The 17546-nt window shown below is 37.8% G+C and overlaps 1 protein-coding gene across 1 annotated transcript in view; it reads right to left on the bottom strand.

Moving 5' to 3' along the window:
- Positions 1–16545, bottom strand: part of MAP3K14 (mitogen-activated protein kinase kinase kinase 14) — a 51907-nt gene extending 35362 nt beyond the window's left edge. The window contains exon 1 of the mRNA XM_032235638.1: positions 16458–16545. The gene's annotated coding sequence lies outside the window, so the exon portion shown is untranslated. The remainder of the gene's footprint in view (positions 1–16457) is intronic.
- Positions 16546–17546: the final 1001 nt, after the last annotated feature.

Here is a 17546-nt window from a genome sequence, read left to right as displayed (position 1 = left end):
TCTCTTTGTTTGGTGGAATCTTTTTTTTAAAGTAATTGGGACATCTTTGTGACAATTAAAAAGGAACATTAAAATTGTTTTAGTATAAGAATCCAATCACTTTTTTACTTATACATATTATAAAATAATGAACTAGGAGGGCATGGCTTTTTAAGATTCAACTACAGCTAAATGGGCCTGCCTGAGTGCTCAGGCTCTAATATCTTTCTATGGCAAGGATCCTCTTTCTCTTTTGCAAGGCTAGAATCCAAGAAAGAAACTTTGCTTCTCCTTTGATCATGGCATCTTGAAACTTTAGGGAAGCCAGAAACATTGGACTTTAAACTCTGCTGGGGTGAGGCATGCAAGGTAAAGTTTCCTGCCACCAGGCGAGTTAAATGAGAAATTGTTTCCTGTAGTTGAAGGAAGCGTAAAGAGATCTCCAGAAATATTGGCTAGCCAGGAAGGGTGGGGCTGCATTTGAAACTCATTTAAGGAGTTTGCCTAACACAATGATGGCGAACCTTTTGGACAGTTGGAGGGAGCGTGTGTGCATATTGCATGCGCTCGTCAGGGCCACAACCCAGAAGAAGAGCTACTCAGAAGGCATGCATGTGCTGGGAAATGAAATTCTGGTTTCCGACATGGACATGTGCAATGGCCATCTGGTCTTCCAGTTTCTGGCATGCATGCACATGTGACGATCAGCTGGCCAGCATGCATGTGCATAATCGAAACCAGATGACCAGCTCTTCTGGTTTTCAGCACTGCCACACGCATAAAGGCCAGCTTACTGTCATGCACACATGTGCTCCAAAAATCCAGAAGATGAATGGGCGATGCCATGCAGGTCAGGCAACATGGCATGTGCCCCACTTGGCCACATGCGCCATAAGTATGCCATCACGGGCCTAGCATATATGCTTCATTCCCCTTCTACTTTCTTCCATGAGAGGTCCCCATACACAAAAACGCTTCTATTTGTTTTAGGCTATTTTCCCTAAAGCTGTTTTGTTTTTAAATAGATGCTACACATTACATATAAATCTTGAATCTTTTCCAAGCACTCCCATATTTTATCTGGTCCTCCTTCTGTCAATACAGCTGCCCACGCAGAGGGAAGGGCCTATCATTAAAGGATATGATAATCACAGTCTCAATTGTTTATTATTGGTCTGAGAATTGTAGGCAATGAGCACATATTCCATTTGCAGAAGAAAATATTGCTGAATTGATCTAAGCATATGAGAAGAACCAATCTGGTGTAGTAATTAAAGGCACCAAGCTAGAAATTGGGAGATTGTGAATTGTAGTCCTATCTTAATTGTGCCCTAGAAAGAAAGTCATGGCAAACCACTAACCCTTAACCCATCAGTAGGAGCTGAGAAGCCCTATACAACTCAATTTAGTTGAGGAATTTATAATTGTCGCCTTCCTCTTTGGAACTAAAGAAGTCATTTCTAATTAAGATCCTGTCTCATCTTTTCTACCTAGGATTTTTTAAATATTTTGATAGGTCTCATTCTCTAAAGTTACATTTCCCATTTTTAAAAATTGGTCAAAATGGTTTGTTGCATAACGCAGTGCAAAACACAGCAGCAGGTAAAGCAAATATTCATATAGCTCACTTCAAACACAGATCGCAGAAGGTCCTTGCCAAAAAAACCCACCCCCTCATTTCTATCATTTAGCAGAAAGCCACCTAAGGAAAAATAGCATCTATGTCCTTTCTTATCTTTGCCACTACACTGACTTTGTTAAACTTATTATTTTATGGATACTACTCTTAGTCTCCTTTTTTACATATGCTTCATCAGGTTTGAATTTGCATATAGTAGTTGCACTCTTGGCTGACGGCTTGCTCCTGCCTGTTTCAGCTGCTAAACCTTTTCTTGTAAAGAACACCCACTTCCGGGATCCCACACAAACAATGCTCTCACAGTAGGTTAAATGACTTCTCTCTTCTCCAGCTTTAGCTGGCTGCTTAGAAAGCCTTTTTAACATTTCAGAATCCAGATACATTCCCTTCTTAAAGAACAGAAGGATGTTGCATCTCAAAAGCAAAACCAATTTGCGATATTGTCCCCAGTTAGGCTCATGATCTCAAGGGATTTGCTTCAATTAGGCAAGCAATGCTCATTTTCCTAAGCAACACAGGAAGGGGAAAATAATTTTTAACTGAATTTGTTTATGGAAGAGCCACAAATGCTGGGCATTCTTGATTTCCACAGACCCAAAGTTGGTACCTGCAGGTTCCTCTTGGTTTTATGAATCATTTGAACCTTTTGAAGTCCTCTATAAGCATTATCTGTGTTCCCTGAGAGAAACATATGCTCCAAGTTTGCTTGACATTACTATAATTCCAACCACAGATATGCTACAAAAGTATAATGGATGACCCTCTCCATCATGCTTTCTCATTATCCCAAACTGAAGACAAAATATTTGCCTGTATCAGGAATAAGCAGTCCTACTGGGTGCATTCTGTTTCTGATATACCTCAAAGGTCTACCATAAAAGTGTTTAGATCAGTCCAAATGTAATCCATAGCAGTGTCACATACTGTACACTACGTTGCATCATACTATATAATCCTTCTCTAAAGTATTATGTACTTAAATTCTTAAACTACCTTACGATTAGCTTTAAAAACATAACTTCTGCAATTTGAATTTTTGTTCGTTTTTCCAAAGGGCATTATTTTATTTTTATACTATTTTTTTTAGGTGAAAAAGCTGTAATACAAGCAGGTTGTTAGTGCCATTTTTAACCCCCTCCCCCAAAAAATCCTAGCTGATCATCCCATTATTATCTTAAAAATAATAAATGGTAGGTATAGTACTTTTCACTTCTTAGGAATCAGGATATGCATACTTAGTATTAAGAAATACAATGTCTTTCAGCGTCAAAAATAACAGCAAATAAGTTACAATTTTACATGTCTAAATCTTTCATATCAAAATACAACCAAAATACAACCACAACCACCTTGTAAGCCTTCTTTCATGTTTAAGTTTTAGGAAATCTACTTAAGTTGCTAATGTTAAAAATGTGTGCCAACCTAGTATGATTAAACAATACCTTTTTGAAATATCCCCAAGTTCTGGGAAGAAATAAATAGGTATATTAATTTTATTGTGATAATATTCCATATTTTCAAATATTGAACTGTATACACTTGTGTACATCGAAAGTGTACATGGACAATGCCAATGGATTCTTTATGCCATTCTTACAGCAATGGTAAGAGATAAATCCTTCAATATTACAAATTTAAATTTATAAAACCATTTATTCAATGTTGCCTGTGTGAGGCACAAGTAACCCAAACCACTCATGAAGTCTCAAGAGAAGCAAAGCATTAGTCACCTATAATACAAGTACTATATTTTTCAGAGTATAAGACACACCTTCCCCCCCCTCCTAAAAGAGCGTGGAAGTGTTGGTGCGGCTTATATACCGAATACAGCCATTTTTTGGCCTCCCAGAGACTTTTTGCCTTCCCTCAGCCCCCAGCAGCCCGTTCTATGTTTCAGCAAAGCTGGGGCAACACAAAAATGTCCATTTTTGCTAAAAACGGACTGTTTTTCACAAAAACCAAGGCTTTTTTGCCTTCCCTCAGCCCCCAGCAGCACTCTGCAGGCTACATCAGGGCTGGAGCAAGGCAAACACTTTTTTTTCCTTATTTACCTCTTTTAAATCTTGATGCGTCTTATACACTGGTGCATCTTATAGTCTGAAAAATACAGTACATAAGCAGACTGCCTTTCCTTAGAGAAAGATCAGATAAGGCTTCCAGGGTTCTGGGGAAGGTCAGGCCTAGTACTGCTTCCTGTAATGGAAGGACTCTAAGCTCGGTCCCACTCTCCCTCTAGCTGAGATTCCACCATACCTATGATTTTGAAAAATAAATATTTATACACATAGAAAATGTATGGACAATTACAATGAAATATGCTTATCCTTTATTAATATTTCTTGAGATTATCCAGCACCATGGGTTGAGGTATCTGCGGTATGCACTTGGCCCTGGTGAGAAAAGTGATGCTGTTACTGTCCTCTTGCAGTGCCTGTGATAGCCTATATGGGGCACAACAGGCTTCAGCTGTACCGATGGCAAGACCAAGTGACTTTGAATGCATGGACCCCCAAATCCAGGTTTTTTGACATATTTAATGCTGGATGGAATGGCATTATTCCAGTTGGATCCAACTTGACTCCTGGCTCCTGATGAAAGAGCAGGTGGCAGTCATGCCAAGAGAGCCTTTGCATAACTTCATGTTGTGCATCAATTGTGGCCACTCCTGCACTAGGAGTCCTTGTGCTCACTCATTCAAGCCTAGTCATCTTGTGGTTGGACTATTGCAATGCGCTCTACATGGAGAGACCCTTGAAGAGCCTTTACAAACTACACCTGGTGCAGAATGCAGCAGCATGGACAGTTCTTGAGGTCCCAAGAGCAGCCCATTTAATACCACTGCTCTGTGAGTTGTCCTGACTGCCAGTTTACTTCTGGGTACAATTCAAGGTGTAGATAATCACATTTAAAGGCAGAGAAGGCATGCTGCAGGTCCCACTGGTTTCCCAGCTGGAGGGGTCCAGGAGAAAATCCTTTTCTGTTGTTGCTTCTGTCCTTTGGAAATCTCCCCTCCCCCAGTGAAATTAGCTTCAACCCGCTTGATTGTTATTCAACATTGCTCAAAAGCATTATATACCTTAATTCTACACATATGTACTTTGATTCCCAACTATTTTGTATCAGCCTTAAGTGTTCTACAGAATTGCAAAAAATCAATAGGCTTCGGTTCTATCTACTGTGCCTATGCTTATATAGACAATCATGCTAGCAAAGCAGATTTAAAACAAAATCTTCCAGAACCCTTTTAAAGCAAACTGCCCAATACACTGAATTGGTAATCTAGTTAACCCAAAAGCTAACCACCTCAGAAAGTGTTTTAAGACAAGTGAAAAAAATTCCTTTTGAATTCAGTTTTGAAGTAAGTGAAGAAAATGTGTTTAAAAAAGAACTATTTTAAAAATGTTGAAGCAGTTGCCAGAATTCTTTGATCATATTAATGAGAAAAATATGTTATGTGCCATGGGGAGGGCGTGACCATTCAAGAAACCACTACAGAGAAGCCAGTCCAGTTTAAGAGGTGTCCAAAGAAGTTAATCCTCAGCTAAATGTATCCTATGACTCCACAGTTGCAAATATGCTGTATAAAGATCCTCATGGAACTTGGCAAGCCACCGAGCCAGACAGGATGAATCACCAGATGATTAGATATCTGAACTTTAAAATGCAGCATGCACAGCCTTGCAGCAAGTGCTACAGGCCAGTTCTCTACAGAGTTTGGTGTTTCCTCTGCACCCACGCTTTTATACACAGTCGTCTGCAATTCCTCCTGCTATTTAAATGTAACTTGAAAGAAAAAAATGTGAGCAACTAATGACTCATCCTACAGTATATCTACAGCATCCTACACCCAAAGCATATTGCCCTGCTGCTAAGTCAAGGACTAGGAATGACTGTTGAACCTTATAAATGGGAAAACAGTCATTTAATTTCTATAAACAAAATTAAAATATCCAAAACAAAACCTGGGCAGAGTTTTACTATAGATTTATTGCAAAGACTGTTATAGAAGGATGATACTAGAAATACTTTCAATACAAAATTGCCTTTTAAAAAGAAACTTCAGCTGGTGCAATATTGATTCAACATGTGCAACTAAATGGCCTTTACATATATTCTTTTGTTCTGACATTGGATACTTTTTCAAAGATAACGAAGAGTTCTCTACTTGGACCAAATGTCTGAGAGCTTCTAAGCAAGTGGAAGTCAAACAGAAGTTTTGTCAAGGAGTTTAACATTAAGCTTCAGAATTGTGAATGGCATGAGACCATTTACTTGATGAACTATTACATTTTTATGACTTTGCCTAAGCTTTATAATAAGTTCCAAAGGCTAATCTTTCTACTAGCCCACTAGTCACTGATAATATTAGAACCCATAATGACAAATGATTGACCCATGTTGTTGGAATCCAAATTTAAAAACTGGGAAACTTTATTTCATCAAATGCTACATTGCTGGCTATTCTGTGCTTTAGGATCTCATCTATTCCAAGACAGCCCAATTTTCTCATTCCTCATTAATCAAATTTTGGGTTCCTCTTTACATATATCATTATATGCTGCTATGGTGACAATAAGGGGGAAAAAGCATTATGTATATTCACCACCTAGAGTTATATATAAAATAATAAAGCCTAGATAAAAAATAATTAATAATCATAATTCTCAGTTCACCTCTTACATGACAAAAGTGGGGAAATAATATTACATAAAATTATGGATGAGGTTAGAAGAGTATATTTAATGCTACTGTTAATAGACACAGTTTTTTTCCCCTAAAATCCTATTTTTTCCCCAAAGTTAAGATGAAGATTCATCATTGCAATGCCTCATATCTACTGATCTTCAGAAAATAAAACAAATTATGATCTTCATTTAAATCATTCTCACATATTTCTATTACCAGTGCAGCTTTTGATCAATGACTAAATAAAAAGGCATATTTAATTGCTTTCTGAAGGATAGATTGGTTCTGAATCAACTGGAAGATCCAATCATGTTCAAAAAGAGCTGCACTACATTACTTGTTCTCCAGATGTCACATCATGTGACATGTGATGACTTCTGGCTTGTTTACTTCTTTAAGAATATCAGTTTCACTCACAATAGATAGTCTGAGAATTAGTAAAAAAAAAGTTTTCAGTATAGGATTCAAGAGATCATGCTCTTTCCATTCTTATTTTGCCATATTTCCTACAGATATGGACATCACTGTTAATTACTCCTGATTTCTATTTCCAGGAATCCACCTCCTATAGTATTCTCCTTTTAGCCAGAAGACGTGCAACTTGCCTACCCAAATTAGGTAGTTGCAAATATAAGGTTCAAAATTCTGATCATGAATTTCTCTGATATTATTCAATAAACAAATTATTCTTTTGGCTGGTAACTATATTATATAAACAATGTCTGATGGAAGTCAGAAAATGTATTGAGGATATCCTGGAGATTCAAGGGAGCCTTTCTTTTGCTGTAAACTCTGCAACAGATAGTTACAAAAGGCATTATAAAGAAATATCTAAATAATCATAACCTGGCTATCACATGTGCAGTAGCAAATTCTACAATGACAAGGAAAATCTGATTACTGAATTAAAGATGTTTACTGCACCAATTTCTTGTAGATATCCCTAACAATTTTTAGAGAATCTGTATTTATACACATACTTACCCGCTCTTTCATTATGTAACCAAAGGCATGAGCCATACTATTTGATACCATATATTTTATTATTATGGATGTTAATAATAATAATAATAATAATAATAAGTAGTAGTAGTAGTAGTAGTAGTAGTAGTAGTAGTAATATCATTTACTATTGTAAACTGATAATTTTGTCTATTGCTGATCTGTGACCATAATAAAGTTGTTTATTATTATTACAATTGTATCACAGCGGCCAGTTGTTTCGCCGGATATGGCATTGGTTACTAGTCGGGCCCCACCCAGGGGCCTAGGACGTCGTAACGTATTTTCGTAATATGCGTGCAGATCCAAGCAGTTCGGCTTTTTGCATTTGACTGATGGTGATTTTGTCAATTTTTAACTGTTTTAAATGTAATTCCAGTGCTTTTGGAATAGCACCCAGTGTGCCAATTACCACTGGAATTACCACTGCTGGTTTGTGCCATAGTCGTTGAATTTCGATTTTTAAGTTCTGGTATCTTGCGATTTTTTCATGTTCCTTCTCGGCGACCCTGCTATCACCTGGTATTGCGATGTCTATGATTGTGACCTTACTTTTCTCAACCAGTGTGATGTCTGGTGTATTATGCGCCAGTATTTTGTCGGTTTGTATACGGAAATCCCACAAGATCTTGACCATCGGATTTTCGGTGACTTTTTCAGGCTGATGTTCCCACCAGTTTATTGCTGTTTTAATATTATAATTTTTGCACAAATTCCAATGGATCATTTGTGCTACTGAATTGTGCCGCAATTTATAATCAGTCTGTGCAATATTTTTACAGCAGCTCAGTATGTGATCAACAGTTTCATCAGCTTCTTTGCAAAGTCTGCATTTGGCATCATCAGAGGATTTTTCGATTTTGGCCTTAATGGCATTTGTGCAGATAGCTTGTTCTTGTGCAGCCAGGATTAGTGACTCTGTTTCTTTCTTTAATGTACCTGTTGTTAACCATAACCAAGTTTGTTCACTGTCTACTTTATCTTTTATTTTTTCCAGAAATTGGCCATGCAGTGCTTTGTTTTGCCAACTCTCCATTCTTGATTTTATCACGTCTTTTCTGTATTCTTGTTACGTCTGTGGGACCTTCAGTTGATTTTTGTTCTTTACTTCGATTAATAGATGTTCTTGACTTTCTTTTAAATAATCAGCCAGTGCATGTTTTTCTTCTTCAACTGTTTGCTTCACTTGTAATAATCCTCTGCCACCTGATTTTCAAGGCAGATATAGTCTATCAGTATCACCACGTGGATGTAAACTGTAGTGCATTGTCATTAGTTTCCTGGTTTTTCGGTCCAAAAGGTCCAAATCAGCTTGTGTCCAGTTAACTATACCAGCTGTGTATCTTATAACTGGTATTGCCCAGGTATTTATGGCCTTGATTGTATTTCCACCATTCAATTTAGATTTCAAAATGTTCCTAACTCTGTTGGTGTACTCTCGCCTGACAATAGTTTTTACTTCTCCATGCTTGATGTTATCCAACTGCAGAATGCCTAAGTATTTGTAGGCTTCATTTTCTTTGCATTTAATTAATTGGCCATTGGGCATTTCAATTCCCTCACATGCAGTGATTTTGCCCCTTTTTATGGATACAGTGGCACATTTTTCCATGCCAAACTGCATTGAAATATCGGTGCTGAATACTCGGACTGTGTTTGTCAATGATTGGATTTCTATTTCTGACTTTCCATAGAGTTTCAAATCATCCATATATAGTAAATGCGAAATTTTTTCAGCTTCTTTGGCTGTTTGGTAGCCTAATTTCATTTTTTTAAAGATTACTGATAGTGGGATCATTGCGATGATGAAGAGAAGAGGTGAAAGTGAATCACCCTGGAAAATTCCTCGCCTGATATTAACCATTCCGTAGATCTCATTCCCTACTGCCAACTCAGTTCTCCATTGTTTCATTGCCTTTTCAGTAAAGGATGTAATATTTTTGCTAATGCCAGTTGTTTCTAAGCATTTTATGATCCAACTATGTGGCAGTGAGTCAAATGCCTTTTTGTAATCAATCCAGACCATATTCAAGTTCATTTTTATGTTCTTACAATTTTCTAATATCATTTTATCAATTAGGAGCTGATCTTTTGTGCCCCTGCTCCTTCTTTTGTTGCCTTTTTGCTCTACTGGCAAGATGTTGTTTGTTTCCAAATAATCCATCATGTTATTGGCAATAATGCCTGTGAGTAATTTGAAGGTTGTTGGCAAGCATGTTATTGATCTGTAGTTTTCAGGTGTTGTTCCTTTAGTTGCATCTTTCTGAATCAAGTATGTTTTTCCAGTTGTCAACCATTCATCAATTTGGCCCTTTTGTAAAATTTCATTCAGTTGCCTGGCCAATATTGCATGTAAACTGGTCAGATATTTGAGCCAGAAACCATGTAATTGGTCCTTTCCAGGTGATGTCCAATTCTTTACCTTTTTAACTCGATTTTTGACCATCTCAGTTGTTATTTCTAATACTTGCATTTGTTTGTTGCCAATGCTTTTCTCAAAGTCATGTATCCACTTTGCTTCCTTGTTGTAGTCCTTTGCATTTTCCCACAATTCTTTCCAGAATTCAACTGTTTTCTGGTTGTTCACTTTTGGTGTCACCATTCACATTAAGACTTTGATAAAAACGCCGTTGGTCTGATCGAAATTGCTGATTTTGTTTATATTGGATGATTCATGTCTCATATCTTTCAATTTTTCTAGCTGTTGCTGTTATCTGCTGTTTTACAATCTCTACAGCTTCTTTGATGTTTCTTGTATCCAATCTATATCTTCCGATTAGCCCATCTATGATTTTGTTGTTTTTAAGCTGTTGCTCATGCATGTTCTTTAAGTTACTAGCATCTGCCCTTAATTTTTTTATTTTTTGTTCTAAACGGATTTTCCACTTTGGCTTTGATGCTTTTTCTGTTGTGTGACTAGGTACTTTAATTTTAATGCCTAGTTCATTAGTGACTATTACAGCTGCGCTGTACATTAACTGGTTTGTTTCCAAGATGGATCCCGGTTCAATTGTTGAAAACACTGCATTAACCATTTTCATGATAGGGGCCAAAATTTTCTTAGGCACAGTTTTTAGTGATGGTAAACGTTGCCTTTCCTCATTAAGCAGAAAATACTCCATGATCTTATCCTTCAATTCTTTTTGTTTTTGAGTTAGTTCATCAGTTGGTTCAGTGATAACTGGTTCTAGTGGTGGTGATGTTATTTCCTCCCCGAGAGCTTCTTCTGGGAGTTCTACTATAATGTCTTTAGTTCTGTCTTGAATATCAGTTATTTCCGCTTGTGATATTGTTTTTTGGGTTTTGCAATTTGCCTGAATTTCCTCATGTTCAACTACACTAAACACTTTATTCCATATAATAAATCACCTTTGATCTGCTAGTCGTTGTTCACTAACATTTGAATCTGGATATTGTTGTTTCCATAATTCATACATTCGCTTTAAATAGCCTCTTTTTTCTGGCTCTGAGTTGTAGTAACAGGCCATTATGGCACGGTTTTCATCTGCACTATATTATTATTATTATTATTATTATTATTATTATTATTATTATTATTATTATTATGCTTTGATAGCAGTCTAAAAAATCATGCAGGGTAATACAGTAGACCTCAACTTATACATGCAAGATAATTGTACCCCAGATTTCTGTGCTAAGTGAGAGTTGTTAACTGAATTTTGTCCCATTTTATAACCTTTCTTGACACAGTTGTGAATCACTGCAATTGTTAAGTTAGCCCCATTGACTTTGGTTGTCACAATGTCCCAAAAGATGACCACATGACCTTGGGATTCTGCAACCATCATGAATATGAGTCAGCTGCCAAGTGTCTGAATTTTGATCATAGTATTCTTCAATGGTCATATATGTGAAAAACGGTTTAAAGTATAGTACCATTATAACTTCGAATGGTCCCTAAATGAACTGTTGTAAGTCAAGGGCAACCTGTACTACACCAACTACAAGAAAAAATGTTTAATAAAGGCTAGTCTTGCTTCAGTATAACTCTGAAGAATCATAAAACTGGAACTTCTACTGTTAAAAACAATAAATTAATATAACAGAATAAGTCTGCTACAGCAAACAGGAAAGGCGGATCTTTGATTAAACTGAGGAAAAGCTCAATTACCACAAAAGAAGAGGAGGATGTAATAGATGTCTCTTCTAGTCATAAAGTGGTTTAATCCAAAACATTTACAATATTTTGAACCTCTAACATCAGCTCACAGATGTATATTGAATTGCAAGTCCAACTGAGGAGTGGAAAATCCCTCTGTTTTATTTAAAATATATAAAACCATATAAAATATATATTAAAAAAAAACTGAATGGGCAGGTAGAACCATACTAATAGTAGCCATAAAATTGCCAGAAACTCCACAGACATCCTCAGACCTGGGAAGAGAGCCAGCCATTTATTGTTTATTTAAAAGCTTTGTATAGCTGCCCATCTTAAACAATGCCGGGTGGCTCAGAAAAACATTAATTCCAGTAACTATAAACAATTGAACAAAAAACCCCACAACTTTGAGCCTTAATCATCTTGTTAAGATCTTCATTCTATTTCTTCTAATTTAATCTATCTTCCCAAGGGCTGAAAGGATGATGGTCCTGCCAAATTGTTGGAAGGACAATATTCCATGAGTTCTTAAAGAGGTTTATGAAATACTAGCTAGATACCCATGCTTCAGTAGGAAACTATGTGATTGGGCTTGATAAATTGACATTTAAAGCTTGAAAATTAACAAGTAGTTAAGGTCGAAGATGCTGTACATTACCCTGTAGAGTTCTTACACACTCTCAACCCACCAGGATTACCAGCTCATGTCCTCTAACCTCAAGGTTGGAGCTCCAATCACGCTGTTACTGTGCAATGGCACCAGGCTTCAGATGAAGACTATGCAAACACATAATCAAAGCCACAATTTTCACAGGTGTCAATCAGGGAGAAACTGTTTTCCTCCACTGAATTCCTCTGATCTCATCAGACTACTATTTCGAGTTCAAACACCAACAATTTCCCATTAAGGTGTGATACGCCATCACCATCAATAAGGCACAGTGACAGACTTTGAAAGTAGGTGGTGTGCATCTGAAGAATGACTGTTTCTCCCATGGCCAGTTGTATGTGACATGCTCCAGAGTCAGTTCACCTGACACCTGGTCATCCTCCAGCCAGAGAGCAAAATCAGGAATGTTGTTTACAGGGAGGTCCTGAGCAACTCATCTGAGGGAGGAATTGAAAGGCTATGCTTATGCAAGTTATTAGCCTGGCTACATAGATCAAAAAGCCAGGGGTGCTGGTGGCATTTTCCCCTCTTTTCTCTTTAACTGATCTTACAGTAGAAGGAACAGATTTGTCTGAACTGAGGAGGTCAGTGTAGCTATATATTTGAAGGGAGAGAACTATACTTATCTTGGGAGGAAACATATGCTTTTCAGAGACCAGATACCATATCAGAGAAGATGTGCCTCCTTGGAAAATGGATGTTGTCCATTGATGGCAATATTTAATATAAGGAAGTAAGATCATATCCACTTTGCTTGATTTTACTAGATGAGTGGAAACTATTGGAGACAGGTACTCCCTCAAATAATCAGATCTTTCCAGGAAGGGCCTTATAGCTAACAACCAGCAACTTGAATTCTACCTGGAAGTCAAACAGCAACCAATACTATTCACAAAGCACCGATAATATACAGACATTAACATGAAATACTCATTACTGCCTGCATCCCTGCTTTTATGTACTTGTTTCAAGAGTTGAATTTCAGAATCCAGTACTGAAATCCTATATAAGAGGAAGGTGTTTTGTCACCTATAAAATATGAGGATGCACTTTGTTCTTCAATAAAAAAAATTCAGGCTTATTTGGCTCTAACTTCAGTTTATTAGATACACAATCCTCCTTTTACACAACCCTAATGTTGTCTTCCAGCTATCTGGGCTTATCACTTTATGTTCTTTTCTTCCTTTCCTATCCTATACAACTACCTCCCCCCACCTTCATCTATGAGAAGATAGGGTGGGGTGGGATGAGAGTAGGTAGTCTTGAAAATATGGAAAGAGAAACAAGGTGTGCAAGCAATGAAAGCAATTTGTCCAATTAGGATCACCAACTGCTGGAGGCTATAACCAACTTTGTAATCATTAACAGCCAGTTTTTCTTTTTGTAATCAGGACTCTATAGCAGGCTGCAGACATCAGTTAGCTTTGGATAATAGTTAAGAACTAAGATCTTTCTTCATCTCTATAGCAGAAAGTATATCTGGTAAACTGTGTCAGTAAATTAAATAGAGATAGTCCTACACTTATGACCATAATTCAGCACAAAATCTATGTTACTAAGAGAGAAATTTGCTGAGTTTTGTTTCATTTTACAACTTCTTACCATATTTGTTAAGTGAATCACTGCAGTTGTTAAATTAGTAACACAGTTGCTAAGTGAATCCGGCTTTCCCATATACCTTGCTTGTCAGAAAGTCACAAAAGGGGATCACATATCTCTGGGACAGTGCAACCATCATAAATATTAATCACTTACCAAGTGTCTGAATTATGATTACGGGAATACTGTAATGATCATGTGTGAAAAATAGTCATAAGTCACTTTTTCAATGCAATGTGACTTTGAATGGCCACTAAATGAACTGTTGTAAATCGAGGACTACCTTTACTTACTCAAAAGTAAGTCAAATTATATTCAGGGAATCTTATTGTCAGATATTTGTATATAGAATCATAGTCTTTACCACTGAATTTACATTGTGGATGCAATTATATTGTATTAAACCTTTATTTACTGAACATGCCACAGCTGGTTGAATTTTGGCAACACAGAGCCCAAATCAAGTAAATATTATAATTTATCATGCTATATGAACTAGGCCAGAATGCCCATGTGATGCCAATCAAAATATCATTTTTTGTTCCAATTCTGAAGCTGGGAAAGAGACCAAGATTCTGCCTTCTACGGGACAGCTTTCTTCTTTAAATATCAATGTACAAGAATGAAATGGACAGAAATCATCTCCTTCATACACGAAAGTTCTCTGCAAGTGAGGAAGATCCTTACCTATTTTTCAAATCTAGCTTGTGACAACTTTGTCACCATTAGCAGAAATGTGAAACTGTGACCTAAGAAATCCATTTGTCTTCTCTTCAATTTATTTGTATAGAAACTAAAGACATTCTCTTGATAGGCTTTTCTATATTTCAGAATTTTTTTAACAATTACTTTCAAGAGGTTTAAATTAATGACTGGGGGTGAAGGGTTTACTCAATTGGAACACTTGTAAATGAAACTGGAGTCTGAGGTGTAAATGTCTTTATAAATATTAAATCTTTGGGCCTGGAGATAAATATGTTTATTATCTGAAAGCTTATCAGAAACTATTGTATTGGATCAAGGCAGATCATGAAGGAAGATAAAAACTAGTCAAGATATGTGAAAGGAACCTGGAAATGTACTGTAATTGCAGTAAATAAATATGGTGCCTCTGAAGTTTCAAGATAGGAATAATCTATCATTGAATAGAAGTGTGTGAGTGAGTGTGTGTGTGTGCACGCACATATGAATGCACACAAATATCCAAGAAAAGTTAGCCTAATACACACTGGGGCAGAAAGACAAATATTAATTAGTTGTACATTTTGTTGCCACATCTTGTTCTTTTAGTCTTCTAGATGACACAATACAAACACTACTTTTATGGCAAATTTACAACTTTAACCCTATCAACATTGTCCTTATAATTTTTTAGATATAGTTCCTTTTATGCTAAGGCTGTTGATTGCAAAGCCTGATTTTACTTTATATTCAATTAGAACAGAACAACAGAGCTGGAAGAGACCTTAGAGGTCTTTTAAATGGTTGTCCAATCTCTTCATACTCAAAGATATTATCCACCCACTATACAATATTGTATTCTTTTAATGCATACAGGTAGTCCCTGACTTACAACAGTTCACTTAATGACCATTCAAAGGTACAACTGCATTGAAAAAAGTGACTTACAACCATTTTTCACACTTGTAGCCACTGCAGCATCCCCATAACGGTTGCAGTGTCTTGGGGTCATGTGATCACCTTCTGACAAGCAAAGTCAATGGGTAGTCACTTAAACCAGATTCATTTAAAGTGTTTTTAATAACTGCAGTACTTAACAAATGTGGCAAGAAAAGTAAAATGGGGCAAAAATCACTTAGCAAATTTCTCACTTAGCAACATAAATTTAGGGCTCAATTGTGGTCATAAGTTGAGGACTACCTATGCATAGGCTCGGAGATTGCACGATTCAAGAGCCTGACCCCAGACTCAGACTAAGTGAGAATCTGAATCTAAATGCTAATGAAGGATTATGCCAATCCATCATTTGTAGATGAAAACACTCAGAAACGGTTAACTATAACGGAGTTCGGGTCTTTACTGGTTCCGCCAAAATGAGACAGACAACGCTCAGAGAGACATTCTTCTGGTTGGTAGTGCGACCACCAAAAAGGGCCACCGCGCACATATAAAATGATTTTGCTGCATAAAACGGAAGGAGAAGCAATGAGAAAATGAAAGTGTTACGAATGAAATACGACTTTGAGAACTCCCATACAGTACAATATCACGAACACTTTTTTTTTGTTTCGCGGGGACGAACTTGCTAGCGAAGGTCAGACACCATTCAGCACAGAAAACCTGCGGGGGCGGAAGGCAGGCTACGGTATCGGGTTGCAACAATGGCAACGTCTGGGAGTTTGGGAAAAGGGGACCAAGAAAACAGCAAAACCCCTCGAAAGAAGCAGAAAGCGGGCCGATTCTCAGACGCTGCTCACTTCCCTCCGTATTTTAACTCCTCCTCCCGGGGCGCTCAGTCGGGGGAGTTAATTAAATTAAAAAAGCGCAAGAAGCGGTCCCGGCATTCCGAAGTTAAACGGGGCGATGGAAAAGAAACTCTACGGACAGTTAAGCGAGGTACAAAGATAAATGGGAAGACTAAATTTTTAAAAAAGCGAATAAATAAAAAAGGGATTGTTTGAAGAAGCCGTGCCGCTCCTCTCTCTCTCTCCCCCACTCATTTCTGACAGCAGAAACAGGGATCCGCCATAACCAGCCCTTTGAAAGGCGAGTAGAGGCGGCGCAGAGCAGAAACCCACCTGTCGGGGGGGAGAAAGGAGAAAGAGAAGCCGGGCGACCACTTGCAGCCTCCTCCGCAGCTCAGCCTCAGACTATGAAGAAAGTGGACGGCCACGGAGAGGGGAAGGAGATAACCGGTACCGCCCCCGCCTTGCCCGTCGCGCAATCACATCCTCCCGTTAGCCTGAAATCCCGCCCTCTGACGGCCGCTCCCGCGCGGGGGAAGGCCAATCCCCAAATCTTCTCGAGGAAGCCGGTCGGCCATTCGCTTCTAAGAGCAGTTGCGTCACTCACACAGAACCTCCTTGGCGTGGCTTGTCCCTCAAAGCTTTCTAATCACGCCTCTTTTCAGACCGGTGGCTGCCGGCGCTCGTGATTTCTTTTAAATCATTCGGGCTATAGAGAAATGCTAGCCTGTCTCCTGGTTTTCTTTTTTGGACATCTTTTGTCTTCTTCTTCTTCTTTCTCCTCCTCCTCTTCCCTAAGCGGAAGTGAAAACTGACTGTACACATTTAATGGAGAATATTAAGATGGCATGACGTGTCTATAACATCCATGTTAGAAACATGCACGCAATGATTTTCTGTATCATAGACCCTGAAAGAGAAAGCTGGAAGAAACAAGATAAAGCGTATTGACACTTTGGAAATTTAATATTAGAGAAAACTAAAAATGCCAAGTAAACAAACAAATAGATCATGTAACCAATCAAATCAGAGTTCTCACCTGTGGCACTGATAATCCAATTATATTTTGCACACATTACATGAAGACTTTGCTTTCTCTAGAAGTCCATTATGCTGGGAACAAAAAAAGAAAAAGAAGAATAAGACAATCAGAAATAAAAGTCAATTACAGCCATGATGGGTGTCCTGTTATAAGGTCTGAAGGGGCAAATTAGAGGCAGATCATCCAGACTGTCCACCTGTGGGGTTGCTAAAACTCAATGCAGATTTGATAGGAAATAATCAAGAGTTTTACCTAGTTGTGGTCTATCAATATGCTCCTATTACAAAATATCACATAAAGAAAACCATTCTTCTCCACATTGGTAATTTGTGTTTAAAACATCAACCAATCATAGAGCTGCAGCAGGAACTGAGCAGTTC

Source organism: Thamnophis elegans, chromosome Z (genome assembly GCF_009769535.1).
Source record: "Thamnophis elegans isolate rThaEle1 chromosome Z, rThaEle1.pri, whole genome shotgun sequence".
In the NCBI taxonomy this organism is placed as follows: Eukaryota; Metazoa; Chordata; class Lepidosauria; order Squamata; family Colubridae; genus Thamnophis; species Thamnophis elegans.
This window is presented reverse-complemented; position numbering and strand designations above follow the sequence as displayed.